The sequence below is a fragment of the Euprymna scolopes genome, chromosome 46, assembly GCF_053919585.1.
Source record: "Euprymna scolopes isolate OS-2025 chromosome 46, ASM5391958v1, whole genome shotgun sequence".
Lineage (NCBI taxonomy): Eukaryota > Metazoa > Mollusca > Cephalopoda > Sepiida > Sepiolidae > Euprymna > Euprymna scolopes.
This window is the reverse complement of record NC_136527.1, coordinates 166,387,856-166,407,336: the sequence shown is the minus strand read 5'-3', so window position 1 is coordinate 166,407,336 and position 19,481 is coordinate 166,387,856. Positions and strand designations below refer to the sequence as shown.

General features: G+C 32.8%; 1 non-coding gene across 1 annotated transcript; it reads right to left on the bottom strand.

The window, feature by feature from the left end:
- Positions 1-15,114: 15,114 nt before the first annotated feature.
- LOC145271685 (U1 spliceosomal RNA) lies at positions 15,115-15,272 on the bottom strand. The gene has a single exon (XR_013866079.1). It is a non-coding gene; the product is annotated as a U1 spliceosomal RNA (small nuclear RNA).
- Between the last annotated feature and the right edge of the window lie 4,209 nt (positions 15,273-19,481).

Sequence of the window (19,481 nt, the reverse complement as noted above, 5' to 3'; positions counted from 1 at the left end):
TCACTTAGAGAAGGTGCACCATTCCGCTGAAAAACTAATGTGGGTTAGGCATAGTAAGGAGATCTTATTTAGGCGAATACTATGTGTTTTTTAATATTTGGTCAGAGTTTATTTCTATGGAAAAGTATCCTCATGCCAGGCTGTTCTGACAAACTCCTGTACAGAGAGAACTTAAACACTCGAAGATAGTGTCTAGTAGGAATTCAAGCTCTTAGATAAGAATAGATACTGTTCGCTTTATGGCTGCCCAGTGTGAGTTCTCATATGACACACTAACGATGCCTTTTTAGAACAAGAATATTTACACACTTTGCAAGAATGTGGCTTTTCCCCAGTGTGAGTTCTAATATGAAGCAGTAAACTTGATTTGTCAGAACAAGAATATCCACATACTTCACAAGAATGCGGTTTTTCCCCAGTGTGGCTTCTCATATGTATCACTAACGATAATTTATGTGAACAAGAATATCCACATACTTCACAAGAATGTGGCTTTTCCCCTGTGTGAGTTCTCATATGGTTCACTAACGATGCTTTTTGAGAACAAGAATAATTACACACTTTACAAGAATGTGGCTTTTCCCCAGTGTGAGTTCTCATATGTATTACTAAATTTGATCTTTGAGAAAAGGAATATCCACACACCTCACAAGAATGTGGCTTTTCCCCAGTGTGAGTTTTCATATGTATTAATAAATTTGGTCTCTGAGAAGAGGAATATCCACACACCTCACAAGAGTGTGGCTTTTCCCCAGTGTGAGTTCTCATATGGTGAACTAAGTATGATTTTCTAGAAAAAGAATATCCACAGACTTTACACGAATATGGCTTTTCCCCAGTGTGAGATCTTATATGAGACAGTAAATTATGTTTTAGAGAAAAAGAAAATCCACACACTTTACAAGAATGTGGCTTTTCTCCAGTGTGAGTTGTCATATGTCTTACTAACGATGATTTTTGTGAACAAGAAAATCCACACATCTCACATGAATGTGGTTTTTCACCAATGTGACTTTTCATATGTCTTAACATTGAGTTTCGAGAACATGAATATCCACACACTTTACAAGAATGTGGCTTTTCTCCACTCTTCTGCATGTTTTAATATAATTGATCCTACAAAAATATCAACGTATTTATAGAATTTATGAGGTTTTCGATTATTTCAGTGTAAATAGTCATGTAGTAAATAATATTTGTTAAATATTAATACAAATAAATTTTGGTATAGAAATCTATGTTGTCTATAGATGATAATGATGATCCATTGTTGTCTATAAATGATGATAGTGATGATGATGATGATGATGATGATGATGATGCATTGTTGTCTATAGATGATGATAAAAATGATGACGATTCATTGTTGTCTATAGATGATGATGATGATCCACTGTTGTCTATAGATGATGATAATGATGATGATGATTCATTGTTGTCTATAGATGATGATACTGATGATGATTCATTGTTTTCTATAGATGATGATGATGATGCATTGTTGTCCATAGATGATGATAATAATGATGATGATTCATTGTTGTCTATAGATAATGATGATGATCCACTGTTGTCTATAGATGATGATGATGATGATGCATTGTTGTCTATGGATGATGATAATGATGATGATGATTATTCATTGTTTTCTATAGATGATGATAATGATGATGATGATTCATTGTTTTCTATAGATGATGATAATGATGATTCATTGTTGTCTATAGATGATGGTGATGGTCCATTGTTGTCTATAGATGATGATGATGATGATGATGATGATGATGATGACGACGATGATGATGATGATGCTCCATTGTTGTCTTGAAATTCAATAAAGGCGTTCATACAGGAATATCTGCAACTAAAAAAAACGAAATTCAATATTTTTATCTACATTAAATAATTTGTATTCCGTTAGTTTATGTTATTGGATTGAAGACATAACATTTTGATAAATTAAATCGATAATCATATGGGATTCATTAGACAAATACTCATATATTTTATAACTTAGATATTTTATAACTTAGCACACAACCAGTAAATATGTGTAATGTTTTAGATACAATGTAAAGTCTACACAATAGTGACAATTATACTATATTCATTATGTTTTCTAAAGAAGGAAAAATAGTGATAATCAACTCTCTTCCTCTTTTTTCTCTTTCCCGATATATAATTCTGTATATGCATATAATCAACTGTACATTATTGTCATTGTGGTGAAAGAAAGACATATTTATATATGAATAAATGGGGGAGTTAAAAAAATAAAACAAATTATTTAAGACTTATTGGATAATACAAAGCTCAACAAATTGTTTTAGGGCCTGGAGTCAATAAAGAAAGGTAAGGAAGTTGATCTCCAACCAGTTTTTTGTGTCTATTCTCCTCAGCTTTTGATTTTTCTAGTCCTCTATGTAAAGACACGTCCTCTTATGTTTCACGGAATGTCTCGATTTGTCTATAACATTTAATACAAATAACTATTCTTAAACTTTTATGAAAGGAAATATCTGCACCATCTATCAAGGAAAATGCAGTTTTCAATCCGGGTATTATAAATGCAGAAACATTAATATACATATAGTTTTCATATACATTAAGTTTTCATATATCAATAAATTTAAGCCAAAGACAGATGACTTAAATTGTAAGCTACAAAATTGTCATATTTCATAATTGAGCATTCATATATCGTTGTATTATATTGTATTAACAAAAACCAAGACTTCAAAAAAAGAATTGATAGCAACAAAAAGTGTATTTCATTGTTAGTTACAATTGTTTCAAGACTAATTGGACAACTTTAAACATTATGGCGTTTGAAAATTTTTGCATAAATAGCCTTTCTTCAGACTTATTGAATAAAAAACACTTTAACAATAGAACATTATGTAAAGACATTTCCCTTAAAGGAAATAAAGCATGCAAAAACATTTATCCCGGACGTGACCTGAGTATGCTAAATGTGATGATTCGTTTACACATGCTTCGTCTCTATTATTATTGTTATTATTATTATTACTCCCTGGATCAAATTAGTGGACAAAGTGAGAAAAACAGTGGCCTCCTGAAAAAAAAGAAGTCTTTTCAGGCTTGAGAAATGTAACTTTGTTTGAGGGGAACACACACATGTTGCCTTGAGACGAGTGCTTCTTCTATACCGAGTGCTGCCACACATTGAAGTTCCTTCTAAGAGTGACAGAAAGCCTAACATGCTGCTGTTGTTCTGCAGGGCATTATATCGGCTATTAGTGAGGGGATCCATTCAGGATGATATAATTGAGAATGCTCCCTTTGATGAAGGGAGAAGCAATAGCTTCGCTCAATCTGGCCTTGGGTGCCTGGGTCAGGGTCTCACTAACAAGCAGGTATCTTTGGCCTGGCTTGTAATTCATGAAGCTCGCTGGGTCGGAAAGGGACTACACTCAGCTGGCTTAGTGATTTCCTCTATATTTAAATGATGTGTCTATGAGATCGCGACTTTATGTCACACCTTTCTTTATTGTCACACTATTGATTGAGTTTGATCCCATACTGAACGTATCGACTTTTACTCTGCTACTCATCAATGTTTGTCGCAAATGGGCACTGACAACTAATGGGCTTAGAAAAGAACTGTTTTTGACCTTACTAGCTGTAATGAGTGGTTTTATTTAGAACACATGTATCAAAGTGGCCTACAAATCTGAGACCTTTGCTCCTCTCGACCACATGCGTTATTTAAAGGTTCGCATTAAGGTCGAGTGGGTTAGACTAGCTTCGTCTGACTTTGCTAAAAGGTGGGTGTCTATTGTGCACGTTTGTTGAGTGAATGGAGCATGACTTGCTTAGTAGTTGGACGTGCCTTAGGCAAAAGAATCTTTGGACACAGAAACGGACATCAACTTTGACGGATCTTTTTTTCAATGGCAGGTCACAGTTAAGGAAAGAGTAAAGACCAGTTTTTAGGCATTTATTTTCATAAGCTTGTGTGTGATAGTGATCGTTACGCCAAGGTTTTAGTTTATCTCTTTTTTACCCCACTCCTCTCTGGACAAAGTGAGAAAAACAGTGGCCTCTTGAAAGAGGACACAAAAAAATCTTTTCAGCTAAAAAAACATACAGTGTTTACCGATGTATTGGAAAATTCAAGATGGCGCCCGAATCTCTCTTTAACACGGTAAGTTTGGGAAAAGGTATTATAAATTAAAAAAACTATAGAAAATACTGTTAAAAACTCGCTCAATATATGTTACCGTGACATAGCTTGACATATATTCGGCGGCTTTTAACAGTATTTTGTATAGTTTTTTTTTTTATTTATAACACCTTTTCCCGAACTTAGCGTGTTAAAGAGAGAGTCAGGCGCCATCTTGAATTTTCCAATACATCGGTAAACACTATGTTTTTCGAACTGAATAAAAATGTTACATTGAATAAAAACACAAAAATATATCCAGTTAGGTAGAAAAGTAACTTATCTTGCTTTTGATAACATTTATTTGTTATATATTTGTTTTTGACAACTTTTTCAAATCTATGTGTACAGTAATACAAACCCGACATCAGAAAGGAAAAACCGATCCGCCCCCTCTCAACATACCACAAATTTGGAAACTGAGAATGGTTACATGTCTTGTTGACATTTATCTGGCAATGAAACCGGCGCTCATTTTACGTTAAATTTATAACGGAAAGCGATACTTTAAAATCTTATATATTTTATTTCCTTTTTTGCAGAAAATTTTAAAGGCATTAGAAACGTAACAAAAAAAAATCGAATTTTTAAGTGGGTAAACTTCGCTAGGTAGATTTTAAAGATAAAAAAATTGCTTTTCAACATTAAGTTTCTGCTAATTTATGATGGCCAATAAATGGGTGTTCATTTTACGTCAACTTTATAAAATTAAGTGATGCGCTGGTGCTTGTGCATCTATGTTACCGCGCTATATTTTTAACAGCATTATAAATTAAAAAAAACAAACACTATCCTCTCCCCATATTAAGAAAGGATTTATAAATAATAACGTTATTTTTTCAGCACGGTAACATAGATGCACACGTATGTAAAATTCTGGATAAAGCATAAAATATCAAACAGAATTCTTTAACGACAATTAAAAAAAATCAATTATTGTATTGATGGTAAACATTATTATTTTAACAGAAATAACATACGTTTTTGACAACAATATAAATGTCAGATTTAGGAGATTTATTAATCGGAGAATCACATATTTTGGTTATCCTGACGCTCCGCACTTCTTTATTTACATTGGAAGTGACGTCACACAAATCTTATAATACGGATGGCTACAATTGTAAAAATAGTTTGTTTTATTTTTCTTTCATTTTGAGCTCTTTTTTTCTCCCGTTTGTTTTTGTTTTCTACAATTAATAAACCAGTTTACAAATACATTCAATCTTCGAAACTACTCGTTTGCCATAATTTTAAACGTTATTTTCGTTTTCAGCGACCCCGAAAACCTTTAAGAGTGGTAATTTTAAAGTAATTTGAGGGTGGAGTAATTCTTCATATTTACTTTTTTTTTTAATTGAATTGTTAGGTGAAAGTACAGAATAGTTACAATACACCCTCCCTTCCCCCATGTTAAATAATAGGTTTCTAAATAATAGCGTTAAAAAATAGCTCGGGTCCTAAAGTGCAGGACTGCAGGAATACCTATAAAAGGTAACGCCGGATCGGAAAAAGAGCTCAAAATGAAAATAAAATAAATTCTTCGCTCAAAATAAGAAATGGGAGAAAAAAAAAGTTAAATTCTCCGCTGTGTTAGTAATTAAAAACTAAAACAAATTCTCAAAATGAAAAGAAATGTTAGATTCTCCGCTCAAATACCAATATAACAAATGGGAGAAAAACAAAGTTAAATTCTCCGCTGTATTAGTAATTAAAAACTAAAACAAATTCTCAAAATGAAAAGAAATGTTAGATTCTCCGCTCAAATGCCAATATAACAAACGGGAGTGAAAAAAAAATTAAATTCGCTAAAACAAATTATTTTTTACTTGTAAACTGGTTTATTAATTGTAGAAAACAAAAAGTTAAACGGGAGGAAAAAGGAGCTCAAAATAAAAGAAAAATAAAACAAATTATTTTTACAATTGTAGCCATCCGTATTATAAGATTTGTGTGACGTCACTTCTAATGTAAATAAAGAAGTGCGGAGCCCGGAGCGTCAGGATAACCCATATTTTATATTGATAGTAAACATTATAAGATTTGTTTTGTTATAAAGCATGTCAGAATTAATATTTAATGTTTAAGATTAATTTAAAAGTGTATAAAATACTAATCTTACCTTTTGTTCTCGGATTTCAATACGAAAAAAAAAAATCAGGATGAACTCGCTTCTTTTTTTTTTCTTTTTTTTTTATTCAAAACAGAAAATCTGTTTCGTTTGTTATGATTTCTTTAGTAAATTGATACAACTTTTGTTTTGTGTGTCCAAATTCATTAAGAAATAAAATATGTTAAAATATAAAAGAATCCAAATTTAAAAATGAAAAATATGATTTAAACATGGAATTATTTAAACAGAAAAGCAATTTCTAAAGAAGAATTAATTCAAGTTCATCTTAAGACGGTGTAAACATTATTTTATTCCTCGTGTAAAAATGTCTGTTCTTTAATTACGTGTGCCGAATTGTTTTTTGGTTTTTTTATGAAGTTTATATAATACTAGACCACCCGTGACCCGTTGGGTCAGTACGTTATATTAGCTATGGAATTCATGTATGAGCGTGACACTTGTGGCATAAAGAAAATAGTTTTTTTTTACATAACAGAAGCATTTCTATGAAAGTATATTAAAATGAAAAAAGAATATAGATAGATTTCTATGAGTCGTTCTGTTTATTATAATTGTTATTTTTTTTTAAATTACAGTTACTGAATTATAAGTGGTTGGTCATACTTATAGGTAAATATGCACTGAACAGGTATCATAATCCTTATTATAGTTAAATTCAAATTTTGATATATCATCTTTTAAATGAAATTGTTAGTTGAAAGTACAGAATAATAAAAAAAACACTCTCCACATGTTAATAATGGCTTTTTAAATAGAAAATGAAAATAAAATGTAACTTTTTTCATTTAATTTAAGCAAACATTCAGTACCCATTGTGTAAAGGAAAACACTATTTAATGTAATAGAAATGTGTGCATTTACCGATTCAGCTTTCCGTTTGGAAATGTAAGTAGACGACTTTAAAAAACATGGGAAGAAGAAAAAGAAATTTTTTTGTAATAACGCCCTCTAGTAAAAAGGTCTGCATTAGTTAAGGGGGATAACTCTATCCAGTTTTACATCGCTCTCTGTTTCTCTCTCTCACACATACACGTAACTATTTCTCGCGTACGTAACGAAAACAGAGGGAGTAGGAGTGTTGAAATCTATTAGAGGGAAAGTGAGAGGTGTTTTCTTTCCATAAATTGTATAGCGTAATATTTCATATTATTAATAGATTCATAGATAAATAGATTTTATAATATATATTATAATTATCTATGAATCTATGTATTATTTGTATATATAAATAACTATTTGATCAAATTAAATGAAATTGTTTGTATTAAAAGCGATATAAAAATTCCGGAACTGGAATAACGGATTGAAGACGTTGCTATTTACGCATGCGCAACCGGATGTTGAAAACCGGAAATCTGATTGCAAACATACAAGATCCATAGACTTTTAGTATTATATAGATTTATTAATGCTGGTTGCGATTTCTTTTGTAAATTTGCAATTCATTAAAAATATAATATATGAAGATATAAAAATTAGATTTCTTTATTTTCAAGACTGAATATTTCATTATTATTCCGATTAGTGGAACTACTGTTAAAATCTTTCGTAAACAAGACTCGATAGATTGTAAAGACTTAACAATTTGGCTTTGTATTACTGTACACATAGATTCGAAAAAGTTGTCAAAAAACAAATATATAACAAATAAATGTTATCAAAGGCAAAATAAGTTATTACTCAAAAAGCATAGTGTTTACCGATGTATTGGAAAATTCAAAATGGCGGCCGATTCCCTCTTTAACACGGTAAGTTCGGGAAAAGGTGTTATAAATAATAAACTAGACAAAATACTATTAAAAAAACACTGAATATATGTCAAGTTATGTCACGGTAACATATATTGAGCGAATTTCTAACAGTATTTTGTCTAGTTTATTATTTATAACACCTTTTCCCGAACTTACCATGTTAAAGAGAGAGTCGGACGCCATTTTGAATTTTCCAATACATCGGTAAACACTGTATGCTTTTTTAGCTGAATAAACATGTTACATTGAATAAAAACACGAAAAATATATCCAGTTTGGTAGGAAAGTAACTTATCTTGCCTTTGATAACATTTATTTGTTATATATTTGTTTTTTGACAACTTTTTCGAACCTATGTGTACAGTAATGCAAACCCGACAATTTTTTCTACATTAAGTTTGTGCTGATTTGTGATAATCAATAAAACATGTTCATTTTATGTAAACTTTATGTATTAAAGTGATGTACTGATGTATTGATGTATTGATGCGATGCGTGTGCATCTACGTTACTGCGCTATATTTTAATAGTATTTTAAAGTTAATTTTAATTTTTACGATGATTTTGTTAATTGCATTGTTAGGTTAAAATGCAGAATAGTTACAGAAAAAAACCCTCCCTCCTGAGCCTCCTCATGTTAAGAAAGGGGTTCAAAATAATAACGTGACTATTTCAGCGCGGTAACATTGATTCACAAGTATGTATTTTAAAATCTAAAATATCGGATAACGCATAAAAAATCAAATAGAATTCTCTAACGACAGTAAGTGTAGAAAGCAACACATTTGTTTTGAATGTTAAAATAATTAAATATTGAAAAAGAAGTTTCATGCTCAGTTGACTAACAATTCGACCAACTTCAAATAAAATGATTGTATTTAAACATTATTAGTTTCTTGAAAATCACATCAGTTTTCTGAAGTTTTTATCTTCATACTTTTCTTGCAATAATGCATCCAAACTATTTTTTTTTTTTTTTTACTTGCGTCCGTAGTGATTTGTTTGGTTGTCTGGATCATAAAATTGACAAACTGATATTTTTATTATTTCGAATGACTAAAGTTCTTTCACAGTTTGGATATTTCTAATTTGTTCAGTATGGATTTACATAAGTAATTCGACAAAAATAGAAATGCTGGCTCTCTTGCAGTTTAAGGAAACAAACATATGAGGGTAAAATGGGACATAAGTTGTGTTACACCGGTAGTAATAATGACACTTTATTGGATCGTGAAATTGACGTTATTACTAGAAAATCTGGATAGAATTTATAAATTGAAATTATTGTAAAAAGAACTTAATTACTAAGTATTTAATAATTTTTAGTATGAAAAATAATTATTGTAAAAGAATTTTAAAAAAATTAAAGTCATATTAAAGCAATACAATTCGATTGGCTATTAAAAGTGAAATATTTTACTTTATTTTAAAATTAAAAAAAATATTAGATCTCCAGTCATTACTATAAAATATTTGATATAATTTAAAAATTGAAATTATTGTAAAAGAATTTTATTACTATGCTTTTAATAATTATTAGTTTAAAAAATAATTATTCTAAAAAAAGTTGAAGTCATATTAAAGTAACACAATTCGATTAAAAGTGAAACATTTTACTTTATTTTTAAATGAAAAAAATAATTAGATCATTATTACTATAACATATTTAATATAATTTAAAAATTGAAATTATTGTAAATGAATTTTATTACTATGTTTTTAATAAGTATTATTATTAAAAAATATTAAAAATATTACTTTTTTTTAAATTTTAAAGTATTATTATGAACATGATAAAGTTATTCACGAGTTTCATTTACATTTGTGTGGCGGAGAAGGAAATCGACGATAGGTTCGGGCAAAAATGGGGGAACCTCGTTTTGAAAGCCGATTTATCATAATTTTTTGTAGGTTTCCGACTACTTTTGGATTGTATTTGAAAGATTAAACACTAAACTTCATTTCCAAATGGAAAAAAAAAATATTTGTGCACGTTAAAAAAAAGTTAGGAAAATATTTTCACGGCGAGCTAACCAATTCAGCTAAATTTTGAAGTTAAATAAATTCATTATAAAAACTCCTTTAAAAGATAAATAAGTGTGCTGGCTGGGCCTATTTCAAAGATAATTAGTAAAGAAAAGTCCTAAGATATTGAATTAAATAATAAAAAAAACACCTTGTTTGTACAAAACATAAATTAATTAGCGCAAAACCGAGTGATTCTGGTGTTCGCAAAAGGCAACAAACTAAAAGTTTGTAAACACGAAAATTACGAAGGACCCAAATTTCAGGCAGTCGAAAGGCTGAAAATGACGCCATGTGATTAAAAGGGAGGAAGTTCTTCCCCCCCCCCCGTCGCGCATCCGTACATTCTTTTTTTTTTACGTTTGTATTAATTTTTGCATTTTTAAATTTAATTATTTTTCTATGTTCCTATTTTTAAATTATTTTTTTTTCTTAATATTTAATATTTTTGGTCCACTATTATATAATAAATATGTCACGTTGAAAGTTTCACATTCTTGCGAGCAAGGAAATTATTTTTATTTGTTTGTCATTTTATTTATAAAATTACGCGGCGTAATTCAATAAAAAATCTAAACTGTTTAAAATATTTTTAATACTTGTATTTAATAAAAAATGTTTTAATAAAAAAATTATTTTCTAAGATTGCCGATTTCAATATGTTTCATTTTATTTATAAAATGATGCCAATTTTCCTATCCAATACTGGCATTATTTTTTTACCAATGTAAAACGACTTATGTTCCATTTTCTTCTTTTCTTGAGTTCTTTATGTGAAATGCCATGCGGTGTTGTGCATGGATGTGTAAGAATGGAACACGTGTGTTTGGTTGGTAAGAAGGGAACTGAATAATGGCGCCCCGCTTTATTGATTAACTGCTATGCGCATGCGTGAGTACATACAAAAGTTAGATCACAAAACCGGAACGAAAGAGTCTGTATAAAAGTTACTGAAACGAAAGAGCAGCGCTATCATTATATCTCCCTTTCTCTGAAAACAAAGATGACTTAGGTATGTAAAACAAAACACAGAAAATGGAAAAGCTGGTTCAGGGTAGACTGCCTGAGCAGCTACAGCGAAGCAGGGGATTATTCTGCCACATGAGATGCTTGCTGGGAGGTTATGAGTGTTTGCGCACCATAAGTTCATTTTTGATGGTGGTCGTACCACCCTACCACTACGGGTACGTTTTTGAGTGTCATTTGGTATGTTTGGGGATGCACACACAAGTGGATCCACAGACCTCGCACATTTTTGTGGAGCTGTGTTGGGGGAGGTCTTGCAAAATTTGTGGGGTAGCCGTTACTGGAATACTTCTTATGTGTTTTCGTTTTCTTCACAGCACATGCCCATTGACATTCTCCAGGAGATAGGAGCGGTGACCATCTACCTGGGATACTACAGTCGCTGGGTCCCAGCTTCTTGACACAGGATTCTGTACCCTTACTCGTTGACCATGGTATAGGGGTGGTAGATCTTCCTTAAGTGCATGTCGGTCAAAATACCTCTTTTGGTGCTGCTGGCGTTTTTGGAATGCGCTGTATATCTGATCCTGATCATGGTTGTCGTTTCTGATTTTGGTGATCAGTGGAGATTGGATTCGTCTACCCATGAGTAGTTGTGCAGGGCTTGGTATGACACTTGAAATTGGGGTGCAGGGCCAGTGTAGCAGTGCGATCTTAGGAGTTGTTCCCAACTGTTTGGCTTTCTTGAGAATATTCTTGATAGTCCTTATTTGACATTCTATGAAGGCATTCCCTTGTGGTCTCCGAAGTGACGTGATCTCATGATAGAAACCCCATTCTTTGGCGAATTCGCGGTAGAGATGACTTGAAAAGTGCGGTCTGTTATCGCTGATTATCTTTGATGGTATGCCAAACTCTGAGGAGATTTTGCGTGTGATGTTCACTATGACACTGCTTAGTGAATGATCAGGTAGGCGTTTGACTATAGGATACTTTGAGTAATAGTCAGCTATGATCAACCATTGACTTCCGTAAAGATCAAACGGATCTGTGCCAACTACGTTCCATGGCTTTGTTGGGATGTCATGTTGCATTAGCGGCTCTTGCATTTGGGAAGGCTGATGCTGTTGACAGATACTGCATGACTTTGTGAACTGTTCAATGTCTTTGTTTATGTTTATCCAATGAACAGTGTCCTTGGCAAGGAGTTTTGTTTTCTCTTGTCCTAAATGAGCAGCATGTAGTTGTTCTAATAATCTGGTTGTAGCAGAGCTGCACCGATCCCATGTAAACTCGCATCACAGTGCATGTATATCGGTTTTTTAAGGTCAAAATAGTGGAGCAAGGACGTTTCAGATACTTCACTTTTTATCTTTTTAAAAGCTTCCTGATGGTGTGGTTCCCACTGGAAAGCAGAGTCCTTGCGTAATAGGTCACGCAACACTGCTGTCTAGGAACTGAAGTCCTTGACAAAACGAGACAGGTATGTCATCATACCCAATAATTGTTGTAGTTCCGTCATGTTATGTGGTTCAGGCATTTTCTGTAGGTCACATACCTTCGCCGGGGCTGGTTTTAGTCTGGTATATGTGTACAGGTTTCCAAAAGAAGGATATTTCATGGCATTTGATCTTGCGCTTCTCCGAGTTCAAGGTAAGGCCTTCTTCGGTAGCGATCTTCATGAAACGTCTTAGGTTTTAATCATGTTCCTGCTCTGTCGACCCATATATGGTGATATCGTCAGCTATACCACAAGCACCAGTGCATTTCTCGAGTATTCTGTCCATCTCGAGTTGGTAGATGTCCTGACTGACACCTAAACCGAATGGCAGTCGTTCAAAACAAAACCTTCCAAATGGTGTTTGGAAAGTTGTTAGCGGCTGACTTTCAGGGTCGATCTTTATAGGCCAGTACCCAGACTTAGTCGAACTTTGAGAAGAATTTTTCTTCAGCAAATCAGTGGTTGAGCTCCTCGACAGTTGGAATTTGGTGGTATGGCTGTATGAGAGATTTTTTTAGCGCGCGTGGGTTTAAGCAAACTCTAATTGCGTTGCCATGTTTGATGACATAAGTGAGAAAGCTTACCCAGTTTGTTGGTTCGTTAATGCGGCGAATGACTCCTTGCGATTCAATCTTGTCGAGGTCCGATTTGATTTGTCCGCGCATGGCTATAGGTGTCCTTCTCTGTGGGTCTATGTGGCACGGTACATTGGGGTTGACAACAAGCTTGTCAGTGTTCCGAAATTCACTAATACAGTAAAATCTCTCAGGGTATAGATGCATTAGGTCAGCTACACTATTGATGGGTTGGTGCTGGGCTGAGATGGCACAGTTCATTGTCACTACCCTAAGAGCGACTGGTGTTGGCATGCCCAATATGGCTGCTCCTGGTATATCAACCATATAGAATTGGGTATCCAGCCATGGCGAGTTTTTATACTTGCACCTAAAAGTTGTGGTGCCATAACAGTTTATTCTGGTATTGTTGTAGGCTGTTAACAGACATTGTGTTGAGGTGAGTGATCCGGGCATTGGGTTTCCAGCTTCGTCTATACTGCTAGGGTACATGTTGCGGAATATGCGGATAGGCAATGCATTGCTTGTGCCCCTGAATCTACTTTCAGGTTGAAGGTACGAGTGCCTGGGTGGTCCCTTAGCTTAATGCTTAGATCAACAAATGCCTCATTTCGAGGACCTTTCATGTTTGCTGACTTTCCGCTGTTAGTTGTGATGGAGCTAAAGGTGAGGTTCTCCATTGCCGTGCCTGTGTCAGTCATGGCTTGGTCATCATGTTACGCGACGCTGTTTATTTTCTTGCCAAACTCCCGTTATTGGTTATGACTGTTATGGCAGGGCCTTCCTTGTCGTCTCTCGGTGTTGTGCTTCCCTGAGATGCAAACTGTAACCCAGTGACCTGTTTTGCCACATGTGTGGCATATATCATTTTTTGGTAGGGCAGTGTTCTTTGCCAAAACGGTGACTGCGTCCACAATTTTTGCAGGTTTGTCCGCGTTTTTGGCCAATCCCTTGTTATTGGTGTGTACCGCGGCTTACTGCGGCTATCTGTGGTGATTCCTATAACTGGTGTAGCTGGTTGACATACACTGCTGAAGCCTCGTATGAACGGGCTAATCTAACAGGTTCCTTGATTCTGTAACCCTTCGGTTTGTTTAACAGTTCTTTTTGCAGTTCGGGTATTGGTGTGCTGGAAATTAGTAACTCGACGAGGCGTTCGTTTAATTCGTCGGCACTGAAATCACATTTCTTTGCCAATAGTCAACATCTGCCGTTGAAGATGTCTGTTGTTTCATTTGGTCTCTGCTGGTATTTTCCGAGTTCCAGTCTACAAACGTGGTGATTTGTTGCCGGTTCTAGCTGTTCCAAAAATTCAGCAAATATGATTTGTAGATCCTTGCGATCATCATCCGACATCGACCAACTATTATACCGGCGTAAACCTTCTTTGCCGGTCGCGAGAAGTATTAGAGGGACTTTATCCTCGTGTTTCATCGCTTTGACGATGAAGTAAAGTTCCATTCGTTGTCGAAATAGTTTGAATGATTCGGCAGTACATGTCGAGCCACAATCAAAACTAGGGACTTGTAATGAAAGTGTGCCAATGGCGATAAGAAAGTGTGGAAAAAAAGGTGCAGACAATTTGTGTGGCGTGGAAGGTTAGAAAAAAATCGTTCAGCCTGCGAGAGATTAAAAAAATCGTTTTTTTTTTGTTGCTTTTTTAGTAGCTGTTTTACCTTTTTTTAATTGTCTGTGACGTCATAAGATTGTGTGCTGTATGATAATGCCACTTGCTAACATGTCATGTTGTGCATGGATGTGTAAGAATAAGATTGGAACACGCTATCATTACAATTTACATGCAAATTAGATACAATCAGAACGTTGGAATTGAAGTGGATAATAAAATGGTCAAGAGAAATGGTGTGTTTTTTGGTATTACAGAGATTAAGGGTGATTAAGCGGAGGGAGTACAGACCTACGAGTCAGAGGTACTTGGAAGAAGTAGGAAACGATTTCTGATTTTGATTGTATTGTCGGGGTGAGCGCATACACATACCCCACACTCAGAAATAGCACGTCAGAGTCGTCCACATTTGGGACGATCGCAAAGGTCAACCCAACCGCAGTGCAATGGATGGGTTTCGCTCTTAGGGAACGACCTTAATAATCACCCTTACCTCTACGTAAGTAAGGCTATTTATTTACCCCCCCCACCGAGCAAATTAGGCACAAAGCTGATCTTTTATGTGAGGAGTGAAGGGGAAATGAGGACCAACTTCCTGGGGAGTAGGGGAGCTGGATAGTGACAATTGGAATGAAGAGTTTCCCTACATTGACCAAGGTCTTATATGTGGGGTTGCCCCCACATATGGTCTTTGCTTGACACCCGCTGCCCAGGCCCTGAAGGACCGGAGGAAGGTAGGTATTTATTTGCTCCCCCACCGAGCAAATTAGGCACAAGGCCAACTTTTATAGTGAGGAGTGAAGGGGAAATGGGGACCAACTCTCCGCGGAGTAGGGGAGATGGGTAGTGACAATTGGTATGAAGGGTTGCCCCTGACCAAGGTCTTGCTGGTCTTTGCTTGACACTTGTTGCCCAGGCCTCGAAGGACCGGAGGCAGGTAAGTATAATTTTTTTTTTATGTGATGCAGTATGCACCACTGTTTTTATATCACACTTCTATACTAACCACCGAGAAACACCAATAAAAAAACTAAAATATCTCCACATAAAATAAATAATAATTAATAATAAAAAACTAAATAACCTCCATATAATTCTCACTGATATCAGTATATCACAACTTTTTCATTCACTAATAACAACAATCATAACAAATAATTTACTGTCATTTAAACTTACCAACATTTTCACAAAGTACCTCAATTCTTAACGGAACTTACATTTTACTGTAATATTCAATGTCAAGGACGTTTACATGTCAACAACATAAATTCATGATCTTTTCAATGAGAACAATTACAAACGAATGAAAACTTTTAGAATTCAAACAAAAGCACTAAACCAAAAACATATTTATGTAATTAAATCAGTTTTGTATTTCATTAATTGGCATTTGTACAGTTTAATCAAGACATAAAAAAAAATAAAAATATAAAAAAAACGAGTTATATTGTACATACGCGTAATGGAATGAAGTTCTCCGAAAAAAAAGTAACTTAATTTGATCAAGTACTTTTTTTTACAGAGGAAATCAAATTTTATTGTAATCGATCTATCATCACTATTTGGCTATTTAGGGACACGAGGAGGGCAGGCTTTATACAAAGGACAAAATGAAAAAAAGATTTAAAAAGGACAAAGAAATTTTGTGAAATAAGTATAAAAATATTTATGTAAATATTTTTCTACTCATGTTTCAAAACAAAATAATTTTGTCAAAATTTGACAAAATTTAAGCGGTGATTGGAGTTATCTTCCCCTGACGGCCCCTTCTCCTAAGCGAAAAAAAGATGGCCGTTACGTGATCGATCTCATTAAAATTTGATTTTCCTTGGTAAAAAAAATAAAAAATAACAGCTGGATTAAATCAAGTGATTTCTTTTTTCATGAAAACTTTAATCCATAACGAGTACATACAATATATTTTTTCAATATTTTTATTTTTTGATTTCTTGATTAAACTGTACAAGCACCCATTAATCATATCAAAGCATGGATGAAACAAAAATAAATTAAAAAATTATGATCTAAAGAGTTAGACGCTATATTTTTTTCCATAATCTCATAGGATAATTTGCGTCGTCGTCGTCGTCGTCGTCGAGGTAATCGATAATATAGCATAGTTCCTGGCTTTACTATAACAATTATTTTAGGCAAACAACGCTGATAATTAATGTAAATGATATAAAATATACTTTTAAAAGGTATATTTGTGACGACAGAAGGAAAACAGGTTTAGTTTATCAATTTTAATGTAATTACGACCCCCCCCAAAAAAAACATCAACGTTTTTATTTTGCTAATTTGCTAACGATCTTTCACAAACAAACAAATAAAAAATAACCAAATTTTTATGTGTAATTATTTTATACACTAGAATCATGTATACAGATTTTTTGTACAAATAAATTTTATTCACGTTTATTTTGGAGAAAAAAATATTTTTTCTCAGTACGCCACGCCACACGCATTTTTATGCACACACACACACACACACACACACACACACACACACACACACACACACACACACACACACACATATATATATATACACACACACACACATATATATATGTATATATATATATATATATATATATATATATATATATATATATGTGTGTGTGTGTGTGTGGGGACATTTTACAACATTGCGTTACTTCTCTATCAAAGGAGAAGGTAATACATGGGAGGGCGCAAAACATGACAAGTAAAGCCAGAATGGTGACAATGCGACACCTGGCTGAAATGCACAAACAAACTAGAAACAGCTACTACACTTTCATCGTTTGTCGTTGATTGCATGTAAAACATCAGGTTTAAGTCTGGAATTATAAGTTAAGGTCATCGTAAAGTTAACGGAATTGAATCTGATAAAAATAAGTCGCAATTTTCATAATGTGATCATGTGATTATTGTTTTGTTTCTTGTTGGTTCAAATCTAGTTTTTGTTATTTGATTGACTTCGCTATTTGTTCAATTCCTTCCTTTTTGAATTGTTTATGTGAAATATTCAGCTTTGCATTTTTTTATATTTGGATTATTTCGATTATTGTTCTCATCTTGGATGTAAACAGTAGTTCGACTAATCCAAATCATAATGAAATGTTCAATCTTTTACACGAGGAACAAAATAATGATTACACCGTTTTACGATGAACATAAGTTCTTTGTTCTGAAGCAGTTGATTTTTTCTTCTTATAATAATTGCACGTTTAAATCGTGTTTTTTGTCTGTTAATTTTGATTCTTTTATATTTTCATATATTTAATTGTTTAATGAATTGGACACACAAAACAAAATTTGTATCAATTTACTAAAGATTATATTAAGAAATCCTAACAAACAAACAAATTTTCTGCGTTGGACACAAAAGGAAAACGATTTTTTTTTTCGTATTAAATTTCTGGAATGAAAGGTAAGTTTATTTTTTTACTTTGAAAAATTATAATTCCACAACTTTAAAATAATCTTAAATAGGTACAATGCACTTATTGATCCGTGCTGAAACAATAACGTTATTATTTAAAAAGACATTCTTAACATTCAGAGGGGAGGGTGTTTTGTACCTATTCTATACTTTAACCTTACAATTGAATAAAAAAGTATATAAAACTTTAATTAAACTTATAAATACGATTTTAAAAAATAACGCGGATCAGTAAGTGCACTAGCACCCTTTAATATTAAAATAAGTTTATTTTTTCACTTTACAAAAATATTCAACAACTTTAAAATAATCTTAAATATTAAAATAAGTTTATTTTTTATTACGATACAATATGAAAGTTAAGTTATATTTTTATGCTTAAAAAATCCCCATTCAATAACTTTAAAAAAAATCTGCAACATTTTTTTTTGCAATCTGCCTAAAGAAGTATTGGTTCTTAAAATAATATTAAACATAAAAAAAGGTTTAATTTTATTGCAATCCAATGACAATATTGATTTCGTGAATAAAAATGTGTTTATTTAAGTAAAATTTACGTGATTTCAGTGGAAATCCTAATGTTTACCATAAACAAAACAATTTGATTCGAAGTTGGTTGAATAGTTAAACAACTGAACGCAAAAACTGTTTTTTCGGCATTTAATATATATATATATATATATATATATATATATATATATATACATATATATATATATATATATATATATATATATATATATATATATATATGTGTGTGTGTGTGTGTGTGTGTGTATATGTATATATATATGTATATATATATATATATATATTTATGTATATATATCTGTATATATGTGTGTATATATATATGTATTTGTATGTATATATATGTATATGTATATATGTTGTATGTATATATATGTATATGTATCTATATGTGTATATATACATATATATGTATATATATATATGTATATATATATACATATGTATATATATGTTATATACATATACATAATTTTATATAGATATACAGTTCTGGGAAAGAAACAATTAAAATAGAATGCTTTCATACATCTAGTGATCTCTACTATAAAGGGGTGGGATTTAGTTGCTTATCGGGTTTGTCACGGGTATTTTCGTTAAGGGCATGCAAGAGTTTGTAGAGGTATAGGATATTTTCAAGTGTAAGTAATTTTCTAGCAGGGTAGAGAGAGCCCACTTTCTTCACAGCAGTCTTGGCAATGATCTCGATGTATCTATTCAAACTCATGTTTCCTTCCTTTGACAGTTTTTTA